A 12,408-nucleotide genomic window follows, 5' to 3' on the forward strand; every position below is an offset into this window, starting at 1 on the left:
GAATCCAGTTACAATAGGACATGTGTTCTGTGTTCTTTTATGTGTTGGTCTGTCAGGTATGGACACAAGAAAAGACACAGGAGAGACTCAGCAAAACAAAAATTTATTATACTAACAGGTCCTAGAGACAGGAGGCACAGCACACACAACAAAGGGTCACATGGGGAAGCCTCAGAGTGGTCAGGAGGCAGAAAGCGGGAGTAGGGAAAGGCTGGACCAGACTGGAGGGTGGTCCCTAGATACCTGTATCTGGGATGCTCTGGGATGACTGAGGCTGAGGAATCTTGCTTCCTGTGGTGTTAAGAGACAGATAGAGGAGGGATCTGGATTGGTTAGTTTGTATATCAAAAGCATGCTTCTGGCAAGTTCCAGGGCATCATCTCTTAGCCCTTAGCTATCTCTAAGAATTGGCCAGCCCCAGGAGGGGCATTCTCTCCCCAGACAGAAAGGTTTTTAAGATGTCAAAAGGTAATACGTATACAGAAAATAAAAAATATAAAAAATACAATATGAGACACACACAGAGCTGTAATAGACATGGAAACAGAGGTAAGCTCCTGAGGTGTGTGCTTTGTACTTTCTGAGCTTACTTATGAAGAACATATTGTTAACATGTTCAGTCAAAGGATATAGAGATGACTTACAAAATGTGAAAAATGTTCAACCTCACTCCTAGTAAGAAAAAGATAAACCTATACTGAGATACTACTATTCACCTGTCAGATTGACCAAATAATGTTTCACAAAACACTGTTGGTGAAAGTGGGAAGAAACAGTCATTTTCAAATATTGCTTATGGAAAATAAGTTGATATCATTTTTATGGAGCACGGTTTGACAATATCTATCAAAATTACAAAAGTGCATTACCTTTGATCCTGTACATCTAAGGATTTTTCACTAACCAATGGCTTGCACATGCACAAAATAACTGCAGGAGGTTAATCGTTGCCGTGGTGTTTTCATAGCATGGACACCATGATGACCACCAGTGCAAGGTTAAGGAAATAAATTATGGCATATCCATATAATGGACTACTATAGAGTTCTGAAAATGGAGGAAGAGGTTCTATGTACTGATAGGGAAAAATCTATTATTGTGCACACTGTGCAGAACAGTGTGTGTTATCTTTCTATAAAAAGGGAGAAAATAAAAACACCTATTTGTATTGACTTGTGTATACATAAAGAAATCCTGGAAAGATACACACAAAATTAATAACAATGAGAGTTAGGTTTTGGGGTTTTGTTTGTTTTGTTTTTGTTTTTGAAGAAGCAGGAACTAAATTGATTGGAAACAGGGTTTTTCAGTTTATACTTTTTTATATATAAGCATCGTGACTATTATTTACATAAAGAATTAAATAAACTGAATTTTTAAGAGAAGGAGCAAGCAATTTTTTTTTTTTTAAAGATTGGCACCTGAGCTAACAACTGTTGACAATCTTCTTTTTCTTTTTTTTTTCTGCTTTATCTCACCAAACCCCCCTGTACATAGTTGTATATCTTAGTTGCAGGTCCTTCTAGTTGTGGAATGTGGGACGCTGCCTCATTGTGGCCTGACGAGCAGCGCCACGTCCAAGCCCAGGATCCGAACCCTGGGCCGCCTCAGCGGAGCACGTGAACTTAACCACTCCGCCACGGAGCCAGCCGCGCAAGCAATTTTTATGAACATGAATTGCATTGATCAAATGTTTTAATTATTAAAATACAATATTCAGTAGTCATCTGCATATTCCCTTTGATCATTTGTAATTGCTTAGAATTGTATTTATATGCCATAAACTAAAAATTCTTTTAAGAGAAGTTACTGTTTTATTTTGTTTGAAAACCACCATGCTTTGGAAAAGAGAGATGAAAAGAATATTTTAAGGAGCATGTTCCAGTATGCATGCAGTATTTATTCACAAAGCTAATTTAACTATTAAATCTTTTTACAGATGTTTTTAAATGAATATTTAAAGAGTTACAAAGCCTTGACATCTAGAATTCCTTCATTGTAAGGGAATATGGAATCCACAAGGTTCTGGGGAACCCCAGGGCACTGCTTGTGAGAAGTGACATTTGAGTGAAGAGATTAGTACAACGTTCCCAGAATTTCTCAGTTCATGGCACCTTTAATGTCTTGTCATTTTTTTACAGTGCCCTTCGGCCAAGAGAAATACTTAATTCAGTTCATTAAGTAGTTAGGTTCAGACAGTTAATAAGAATTTGTCCTAACAACTGTTGTTTGAAAAAAACATGACACACATGACTTGAAAAAAGAATTTTGATTTGATTCTTAATTAAGCACAGGTGTTTGACATGGCATGACTCAAATCCAGTCGTGTGTACAAAAGATCTCTTGAGCTATAATCTCTGAAGATGGCTGAGGTCATGTCATTACATTTTCCTTTTTATTTCATGTTCAGAAAAATAATACTGTCTTTAGTTTCTGGAATGCCTAGGCTGTTGTCCTCTTGGGCTGCTGGAGCAGATCACCGCTCTTGAGTAGCATATTCCCTTTTTCCTTTACCTGTGGCCTGGCTTCTACAGTTTTCCAAGTCGGCCCTGGAAACAGGATTAAGCCCCAGAATTCCAATTCCTGTTTACTCCTCTCAACTACCAAGGCTTCCTGAAGCAACTTAACTGCACAGATTACTGTTGATCACCTTCCCAGAATGGGCTAAACTAGAACCTTATATTCACAAAATTTTGGTTGTGTCTACCTTGGCTTTTTTTCCAGAGACTGACCTCTCAAGGTCATACCTATCTCTAGGCTTACGTGTTCCCTAGGCAGCCCCTCAAATTACTGACTTTAGGCTTTTTTTTCCATATCTGGTTCAATCCAGTATCAATCAAGCTCCAGTTAGGAACAGAGAGTCCGTGGATTCTGCTTTCAGATTATCTGTCCTGAGGAAAAGCCACTGTAGGATATGTTTTCATTAATTCAATAGCATTTACTAAACAATTCATATGTATAAAAGATTGCATTGTCATAAAAGCAATGCAGCTAAATCATTCATTCAACAAATATTTGAGTGCCTACCATGTGCCAGACAAGTTTCTGAATTACAAAATGTCAAAGTATGTTTTGGTTGTTTTTTTTTTTTATCCACCTGCTGTGGACTGAATTGCATCCCCCCCAAAATTCATATGTTGAAGCTTTACTGTAGTCTACACTGAACACCCAGTGTGGCTGTACTTACAGTAGGAAGTCATTAAGGTTAAATGAGGTCGTAAGGGTGGAGCCCTGATCCAATAGGATTAGTGTCCTTACCAGAAGAGATGCCAGAGGGCTCACTCCATCTCTCTGCCATGTGAGGACACAGCACGAAGGCAGCCCTCTGAAAACAAGCCAGGAAGAGAGCCCTCACCAGAAACTGAAACGGCTGGCACCTTCATCTTGGACATCTCAATCTCCAGAACTGTGAGAAAATAAATTTCTGCTGTTTAAGCCACCCAGTCTGTGGTATTTTGTTCCGGCACCCCTAGAAGATGAAGACACCCCCCTTGCCCTTTTTAACCTCCTTTAATCAAGGACTCCTTTGCAGTTCAAGTGTTCTATCAAAGCAGTTAGGTTAGCTGGTGCTCAGGACCAAGCTCAGGGATAACCTTGGCCTTGGAGATGATGCCACAGGTCTTGGGTTCAGAAATTAAATTTTTAAGAATATAAACTCAGTTTGAACAATATAACTAAGGGGTTATAAGAATAGGAAAAAGCAGTCTGTTCCAAGCAACTCAGAAGATGTTTAGAATCCAGAGACCCAGTAAGTTCATTGATGATAGGATATGTTGTGTATTATTAGCAATGCTTGTTTTCCTATCGAGAATATCCCTTTATAGTTCTCATAGGACCCAGGAAACCAAAACATTAAGCAGAGGCTTCTGGGTGAGTAAAGGGAGTTCAGGCTTTACAATAAGACTTACAGCTTGTTAGTATCCACACCATCTGGTGTGTAAATCCTCAATGATTAGTCTCTCTAGTAAGTAGAATATTCGTATGAATCAGAAAAAGAATCTTTGTTTCTTTGATTTCACTGGATAAGCACTGGTAATTTCTTAACTATCCAATCCCATCACCATCACCTATTTTTTAAATCAGTCACTCCCAGTGTCTTCATTTCCTAATGTGAGACATTAAAATACAGCTGAGGATTTAATTTTCGTTGAGTCAATTACATTCACCCAGTAGGAAGACAACAGCCTTCTTGAAGGCACGGACCATATTGTCTGCATGTTTTCATTTTAAGTATCCAACACAAAAAAGATGCTTAATAAAGATGTCTTCATCAATTGATTTGAAAGACTCCTTGCCTTGTTTAAAAGAGAGTTGGAAAAGTGTCAAGGCTCAGTGTACTCTTCTAGGAAAGTTACTTCTTGTTCATGCATTTTACGTTGACTCATGATTCTCGGTTTCATTGTGTGTGTTCTGACAGCACCTCTGAATTCTAGGGAGTCCACCTAGTTTAAAACATGTGATTCCCTGTGCCCAACTATAGATGTTGTTGATCTAGATAGGCAAAATATAGAATAGTTTTAGATCTGAATATATCACCTGTAGCGAGTTGATGTATTAATGACAATATTCAGGTTCCTGGGTAAAGAAAAAAGGAAGGTTTGGATGGGGGAGGATGGAGAGTGGTAATTTTCGTGTCTCCAGCATGCTCAGAAGTGGGCATTCTTTCAATGCAATATCCATATTCCAGGGCTCTTGGCAGTCTCAGTGGGGTGCAGACAGCAGTATCAGGTTTTCACAGTGACATATTGTTATCATCTAACTCCTTTACCTCTGAGTATATACTAGGCAACCCTTCATATCAATTTTGCCTTCCAAAATTTGAGGGCAATCAAAAAGAGAAAACACTGGGTCACTTGACAGTTTTGTTTCTTGGTATAAATTTATAAAGCTGGCATTCTGACTTTAAAGTTATTCTTGACTATCATTCACACCCCCATTCGAATCCACCAGGAAATCCCTTTGACAGCCTTCCAGATATACCCAGACATTGTGTCACTTCTCCCTTCCTCCCCTGCTGCCACTTTGTCGCCAGGAGCCTCCTAACTGGTTTCCTTGTTTGTACCATTGTCCCCTTAAGATTTATTCTCAACACAAAAGCCAGAGATCCTTTTAAAAGGTAAGTTAGATCCTGTGACTTTTCTGTGCAGAAACTTCAGAGACTTCCCACCTCACTCAGAGGTAAGTCCCAAGTCCTTACAAAGCCTGTAAGGCCTCACACCTTTTTGACCTCCTCCCCTTACTCATCTCCCCTCAAACATTCTGCTCCAGCCACACTGACCCCTGTTGTTCCTACAACACACCAGACATGCTCCTGCCTTAGGCTCTACCTGATTGCTCTATTTAGAAACTCTTGTCTTTGCTCAAATGTCACCTTCATGAGGCCTAACGTGACAACTCGATTTAATACTGCAACATGCCTCACACCTATTCTTAGCACTTCTGATCACATTCTAACATCCTCTATAGTTTGTTTTTATATTTATTACTTATTATCTGCCTCCTTCCATAGAATGTAAGGAGCAGGGATCTTTGTTTTGTTCACTGATAAATCCCAAACGCCCAAAACAATGCCTGACACATAATAGTGCTCAATAAATGTGTGGAATGAATGAATGGATGAATATGTTTCATTTGGTGTGTCAATGCAGATAATCAATAATCAACCTATAATAGAAGAAAGTTGTTGGAGCCAAGCTAAGGACCAGCTCAGAAGTGCAGTCTTCACCAAGGAAGAAAGCACTCTGGAGAAGTGTGGTTTTCAGCACAGTTTACACTATGTCAGAACAAAAAACATACATCACGCATAACAGGGGTACTACCTTTTTTTCCTCAAGGTTTCAGGAGGTATTTTGTTTAAAGAGTAGCATGTACACAGTGGGTCAACATGACCCTGGTGCCGTGGGAGGGGAGTTCATCTGGCATCACAAGAAGGGAGGCATTAATTTTTATCTTCAAAGAACACATTCTTTGGCTGTAGGGTAGTGATCAAATGCAACCTTTACTTTAATGGTTAAAGCAGATGTACAGTTTATGTCTAACAGGCCGTAAGTCAGGCTTCTTTAGTTCACATAAAGTTCAGGCCAAATCAGGTATAAACCAGAATGGTTTCCCCATATACCTTGATAGGTAAAAATTTCTTTTCAGGTGAATCAGAACCTCATCCCTCCAGAGTCTCCCTGAACTGGGAAGAGGAAGAGAGATTGGCAGAAAAATACATAACAACAGGTTTCTAAACCAAAAGGCTAATGATTTACACCTAGAAACATAATGTTTCACATAAGGTGTTGACTCTCCATGGCGTTCTAGCCTGAATAGGCAGCCAACTTGCTATATGCATCAGGTTAAAATAGAAAAGAACATCCTCAAAAGCAATGGTTTCTGAACCATCAGAGATTCAGATTCACTAGGTCTGAGATGGGGCCTAGGAATCTGAAATTTTAGAAGCTCCCCAGGTGACTCACATGTACAGACAGACTTGGATGCCCAAGCTAGAGCATTCCCACAGAATTGTCCTGAGGCCTGAAGAGAACATTAGAACAATGTTAGTGAAGTGAGACATAGGTATGTGGCTTTTAGAATCAATGAAGAGGGATATGTGTGAGCTTTCTCTACTCACAGTCATGGTTGTTTTGGTGATGAACACATACCAATGAACCTGTGAAAGCTTCAAAGGATTGATAAAGGATGACATGCCTGGTGGAATTTTCACACAGAGACAGGGAAATCTCTTATAAAAAGTCTTGATCAATTTGACCAAGGGACTGATTTTCAAGTCATCCAAATAATAGCAAAATCCACTCCTATCTGGGATAATATTTCTGAAGCACAGGGCTTAATCGACCTACTCCACAACCAGCATCGATTTGTATGATTTGTAGGAATGAAGCGAATAAACATGAGTGGCTGGACAGGACAGATTTTTTTCTAGAGGGTAGAAAGTTCAGAGGAGTAGGAGGTAGAAACGCAGTTTGGACTTTGAAAAACAGACTTAACTCTTTAGATTTTATTTTGTAGACAACTGCAACCTGTTGTGGGTTGGTTGTTTCTTTTACTTGCCATATGAACGGGGAAAAGATTGAAAATAGCATTATCAGTTAGGTGATCCATGTGCTATCCAGATGTGGGTAGTCAGGAACTGAAAGTGTTTGTGAGGTAGTGATAATAGAAAATTCTTCTCCCATTTGACCATAACGACACTTGCTTAGACTAGAAAATGAAGTCACCATCCTCAAAACTCTCCATGGTCACTGCTGCCTCTGAGCGTCTGCCCATCAAACTGTTCCCTTTGTTTGGATTGTTTTCTCCACCTTCACACTTTACCCTTTCCAACATCTGTGCCATCCTTTTCCCTGCATCCTAAACCTTTTTTGGTGGAGGTAGTGCTTCAAAATCATTTGAGGACCTTAAATATACAAAGCCCGTGCCTTACCACAGACCATGTATTTCTAGTATACAAATACAATCTCTAAGAGATCAGAAAAATGTATTCCCGCTAGGGGGCGAGATTTATACAGCGGGCGGGAGTAGCTCCATAGACCTAGTAAAACATAGCCAGCCGCTCACCGCTATCCCATAATGCCATACTTGTGTTAGGCTCTAAAACTCTGTTTGATCGTGGTGAGGGACCTCGTTTTGGAGATTACACGAGTATACACAGATCAAATCGAGAGGTAAGCATTGGCAAAATGTTTCTCCGCCCAACGTGGGGCTCGAACCCACGACCCTGAGATTAAGAGTCTCATGCTCTACCGACTGAGCTAGCCGGGCATGTGTGACCCAACCTTCCCCATTGCAATATGAGAATATACAAATCTTCTTGGCCTGGCATGCAATACAGGATTCTAGATTTTATTTGTTTTTGTTTTGTAAGTAAAATGACATGAAACTCAATGTAAGCTATTATCTGAAACTATTAGCGTGCGTTCCACCCACTTTGCCTCTATCTTCCCTCTTCGCCCCATTCTCACCAACCTGTATTGATAGACCACAAAAGGTTTCTGGGATCCAGGAGTCAGAATCTCCGCATGCTGCATGAGTGACCCCAATTCTGGCACTTCCAGAGCTCCTGACCTGGTTACCAGCGTGCCTCCAAGCACAGCCCCAAAGGGCCCAGATCGTCAAGCCCAGACTCTGTATGGACTGGGCCTTCCCTGTAGCCCGTTGAGGCATTCCTCTCCTGTTTGCCTCACCTGTCAACTCTCGCTCTTCTTGTCACACTATGTGGATGTGGCCCTGAAGATAATCTGTGGCCCTGAAGATAATTTCAGGCCCCTTATTCTTGTTCATTTGTTGTCCTTCTTCACAGTCAAGGTTTACACACACAGAAAAGGTGGGGAGGGGTGTTGCAATTTTATTTTAATATAAAATATTTGACAACCACTGGAATATAGGATCTAGTGATTTTTGTATGTTTTGTTTACCACTAACCGCAAAAGTTCATTGAATATAATAGATGCTAAGCAAATATCTGCTTAATGAGCGTACCAACGATATTCTCCAGGAGGAGAGAGAAAAGTGCCGAACTCCTGAATTAGGGGGGAATACTCAACTATATACTGAAGAGGAAAGCCGAAATAACTTGTACAAAGGTTTCCAACACCCCAACTCTAGTTCCGTGTTTGATGCTTCCATTTAAATCTGTGTGAGGTGATGAATGAATGATGGATGACACATAATTGATATGTGACCAGAGTCTTGTTATACTTTTCATATGATCACAACTGTGGAGTCGGAACTCATAAAAGAACCAGAAACATTTGCCTTTGCAAGAGTCACTGGTGGAAAACTGAAGAAAAGCCAAAATTGAAAAGTACTTGTCTCTCTTTTAATTAGAATTATCAAGTTACTTATTGGGATCAAGCATATCCAGCCTACACATTTCTACATGAAGGTATAGCAGTTTAATTTAATGGCAGCTGTACCAATTTCTGTTGTGTGAGAAATGTCACGTCGAATTAGAAAACGTTCAGCAGCCGGGAGACAAAAACCGGGCTCGTCCGGGATTTGAACCCGGGACCTCTCGCACCCTAAGCGAGAATCATACCCCTAGACCAACGAGCCACACATCTTTCCCTTTTTTCTGAATATGTTACATGTTTAGTAAGTTTCTCTGCTTCCTTTCATGTAAGACGCTATAATAACCGACGTTTTCTTTCTCTCTCTCTCTTTCCCCCTTTCACCCCTATTTTTGAAAGCAGCTCTACATGGCTCTTAGAACTTCCCCGGATTTTCCCGCAACCCAAACTTTTTGAGGACTGTTTTAAAACGTTGTTTCTCAAAGGTCTCTGGCTCATCCTTTCTAAGAAACAACCATGGCGTTTGTTAAAAACGCAGAAACCTGTGCTCTTTCTCAAATCTATTGAGTCAAAGTCTCTGGAGAGAGGCCCAATAAGCCGCATTTTTGACAAGCTCCCTAACTCATCTACAGCTGTAAGCGTGAGGCTGCCAGAGGTCCACTTGGGCGTTCCCAAAACCCATGTGGAGCTCTTGGCTTGATCTCAGTATTTTCCACGGACAATAGTGAAAACTGGAGTAAACTCGCTCAACAGCATACAAAGCTGTGAGATCGTGAATAAAGGAAATTAGCTGTACAAAGAACAAGGGGATACATAACTTAGGAGCTGAAAGTGGGTTTTGGTGGGAAATGAGGCTGATTCAAGGGACTTACCATCAAGATACAGACAGAACTGAGGGACTGCTGATGTTGTCCAACCTGAACCAACAGATTTATGACAGAGGGCAAGGTAGATTCAGGAAAAAGGCTTAGTCTTTTCTTACGTAAGAAATCAAAGTAACAAGAGAATACTCTCAGGATGAAATTCCTCCCTTGATGTGTGAGTAAGGATCTACTAGACTGGGAATCCGCAACTGAGCCATCGGAGATAATGAGCACTGCCTTCTCACACTGGCCCCGCATTTCATTTATTTGAAAACATCTGTGTTTTCAGACTCTTTCGAGGGCAGTAGCAGTATTTGGCAACTAAACACACAGGTGTTGCCGTTTCTCCTTCTAAGGAATTTAATAGGAGTCTAAGATGTCTTGCGGCTTTCCTGTTTCTCTAGGGCAAATTTTTGGGGCACCCTGAATTGCAAAGGTGGGTGCTCTGGACTTCCCTAAGATGGTTAGGGCTAGTGGCGAAACGTCGCTTCTGGAGTAAGCCCCAGGGTGTGCTGTTCTGCATTCGCGGAACGTGTTTTTTCCCCTCCCTCTGGGCAAGCAGCCAACACTATCTTGTCAAATAAGGGCAGTGTAAATTCCAGAAAAGTAGGCTTTGGCCCGTACGGGGATCGAACCCGCGACCTTGGCGTTATTAGCACCACGCTCTAACCAACTGAGCTAACCGGCCACCTGCTGTGAAGGGGCTTGGAAAGCCTTAATCAGTAGTTATTCTCGTTCTTGATAGTGTTTTTTTAATGGCAAAGAGTATGGTGCGCCCGAGCTGTTGAATTCTCCTACACTAAGCTAGGCTTCGTCCTTTTTCCAATATTTGTCCTATTTTTTCGTGCCATGACGTAGCAACGAGGGACTAACAATACCTCCTCCTCCCCTTTCTGTGTTTTCAGGCCAAGATGATTTCTGCCTTTTGCAGCAGCCAGATACCACAGATAGCCGTTCATTAATTGGTTCTGGGCAAATTTCCAGGTTGCTCCTCTTCAGCCATCTTTCCATTGGGTGTGTTTTTCTACGTTTCAAATTTCATTCAATACAGATAAAGATATCCCAAAATACCTTAAAGTTATCCTATTTCCTTCTCGACATATACAGTTCTATATGCAGTGGTTAAAAGAACACTGTAAGGAATTAATGAAGAGGAGGATACAAAGTATAATGATTCGTTATTTTAAAAATATAATTTCTATAGAGGAAGATTGGCACAGATGTTAACTCAGGGAGATATTCCTCAGAAAAAGAGGAAAATATTCTAAAGGCCTGGAGATGCCGGGGATCGAACCCGGGGCCTCATACATGCGAAGCATGCGCTCTACCACTGAGCTACATCCCCGCCCTTGCCACGCGGGCGTTTATGTCTCTCCCCAACTCTTTGAATCTGATTTCTCCCCCCGCCCCCTGCCCCGCAGTTCTAAGATTTTCTGAAGGCTGAAGCTAAATTCGTCTTTATGTATTCCGCAAAATCTTGAAACGGTTAACGGGGCAGCATTCATCCATATTCCAAGTGGAGGAAACCTTCCAGCCATCGGACCCTTGTCAAGCGCTTAACCTAGAGACGGAAGGGTGGAACTAACCACCTCGAAATCTGAGGAGAAAAAGGAGAGTGGAACTCTCCTTTAAAAACTTCTTTCTTTCCTTTTTTCTTTTTCTCCAAAGACAGCTGAGACTCAGCACAAAATCAAACCACCCTTCTGTCCCTCGACCCATATTCAGGAGTCCAAAGTGCCGCCGAAAAGGTGATTCAATTACTCCTTAAAAGCATCAGCACCGGGTCGGCTTCCTTTTGAAAGTGTTCTGTTTGGGCCCAAATGTAGAATATTTGAGATATTTCTCTGGGACGCCTAGGAACTGAAGGCCAGCATTCTGTAGTTCTTGACTGCACTGAGTTCTATATAGTACATATATTGTGTAGATTTACAGTATTTATCTATACAAATAATATAATGTATATCTATACTGTATAAATAGAAAGAATTTGAGGGATCTTATAATTAACGTTACATGATTATATCTCGGTCTTAAAGAAGACCCTCGTTGTGGCTGAGTTTCTATGCTAATTATGGCGTTCACAAGCAATTCCTGAATGGCTGGCTCTGAACTGGAATCACAGGTGCCGCTTCTAAAATCACTTTCAAGTACATAGTTAAAGTCACTACAGTTGATATGGGAAACAGCTTGCACGTGAGCCCGGATAGCTCAGTCGGTAGAGCATCAGACTTTTAATCTGAGGGTCCAGGGTTCAAGTCCCTGTTCGGGCGTTCACCTTTTCTTTCTCAGGTCTGCATTTTTATCCTAATAAATAGAAACAAAAACGCAACTAACAGGCTGATATCGCTAAAAGATGAAAGGAAATCCTGACCATGGCATAGACATCATAATCTAGGACCTGTCCGGATGATAGAAGGGCGTTTTAGCAAAGCGGCTGGAAGCCACGGCGCCACACAAAGCATTTCATCTAGAGCGCAGCAAAAGTTTCATTAACAGTGGTCATAGGTTATCAAAGGTCAAGCTCGCTCTTAAAGGCAACAAAAGCGCAGAACTGCTCCCTCATTCCTACACTGGTGTGCTCCTTTTGATCCTCTGCTTTGCTCAGGGCTGGGGATGCCCAGGTACACAGGTGGTGGTGCTGGCGCTCAGAACCCAGGGCCTAGTGGGAGCGGTTTCCAAACGTTCTTGGCCATGACTAAAGTTTAGTGTACATCTGAACACACACACATACATGTAATAGGAACAAAAGT

The 12,408-nt window shown here is 41.3% G+C and overlaps 5 non-coding genes across 5 annotated transcripts; 1 reads left to right on the top strand and 4 right to left on the bottom strand.

Annotated features, from left to right (window-relative positions):
- Window positions 1-7,694: 7,694 nt before the first annotated feature.
- On the bottom strand, window positions 7,695-7,767 carry TRNAK-CUU (transfer RNA lysine (anticodon CUU)). The gene has a single exon. It is a non-coding gene; the product is annotated as a tRNA-Lys (tRNA).
- A 1,221-nt stretch (window positions 7,768-8,988) lies between these two features.
- On the bottom strand, window positions 8,989-9,060 carry TRNAP-AGG (transfer RNA proline (anticodon AGG)). Its single transcript has one exon. It is a non-coding gene; the product is annotated as a tRNA-Pro (tRNA).
- A 1,212-nt stretch (window positions 9,061-10,272) lies between these two features.
- TRNAI-AAU (transfer RNA isoleucine (anticodon AAU)) lies at window positions 10,273-10,346 on the bottom strand. Its single transcript has one exon. It is a non-coding gene; the product is annotated as a tRNA-Ile (tRNA).
- Window positions 10,347-10,931: 585 nt separating this feature from the next.
- TRNAA-CGC (transfer RNA alanine (anticodon CGC)) lies at window positions 10,932-11,003 on the bottom strand. The gene has a single exon. It is a non-coding gene; the product is annotated as a tRNA-Ala (tRNA).
- Window positions 11,004-11,855: 852 nt separating this feature from the next.
- TRNAK-UUU (transfer RNA lysine (anticodon UUU)) lies at window positions 11,856-11,928 on the top strand. The gene has a single exon. It is a non-coding gene; the product is annotated as a tRNA-Lys (tRNA).
- The last annotated feature ends 480 nt before the right edge of the window (window positions 11,929-12,408 follow it).

This window comes from Equus asinus, chromosome 8 (genome assembly GCF_041296235.1).
Source record: "Equus asinus isolate D_3611 breed Donkey chromosome 8, EquAss-T2T_v2, whole genome shotgun sequence".
Lineage (NCBI taxonomy): Eukaryota > Metazoa > Chordata > Mammalia > Perissodactyla > Equidae > Equus > Equus asinus.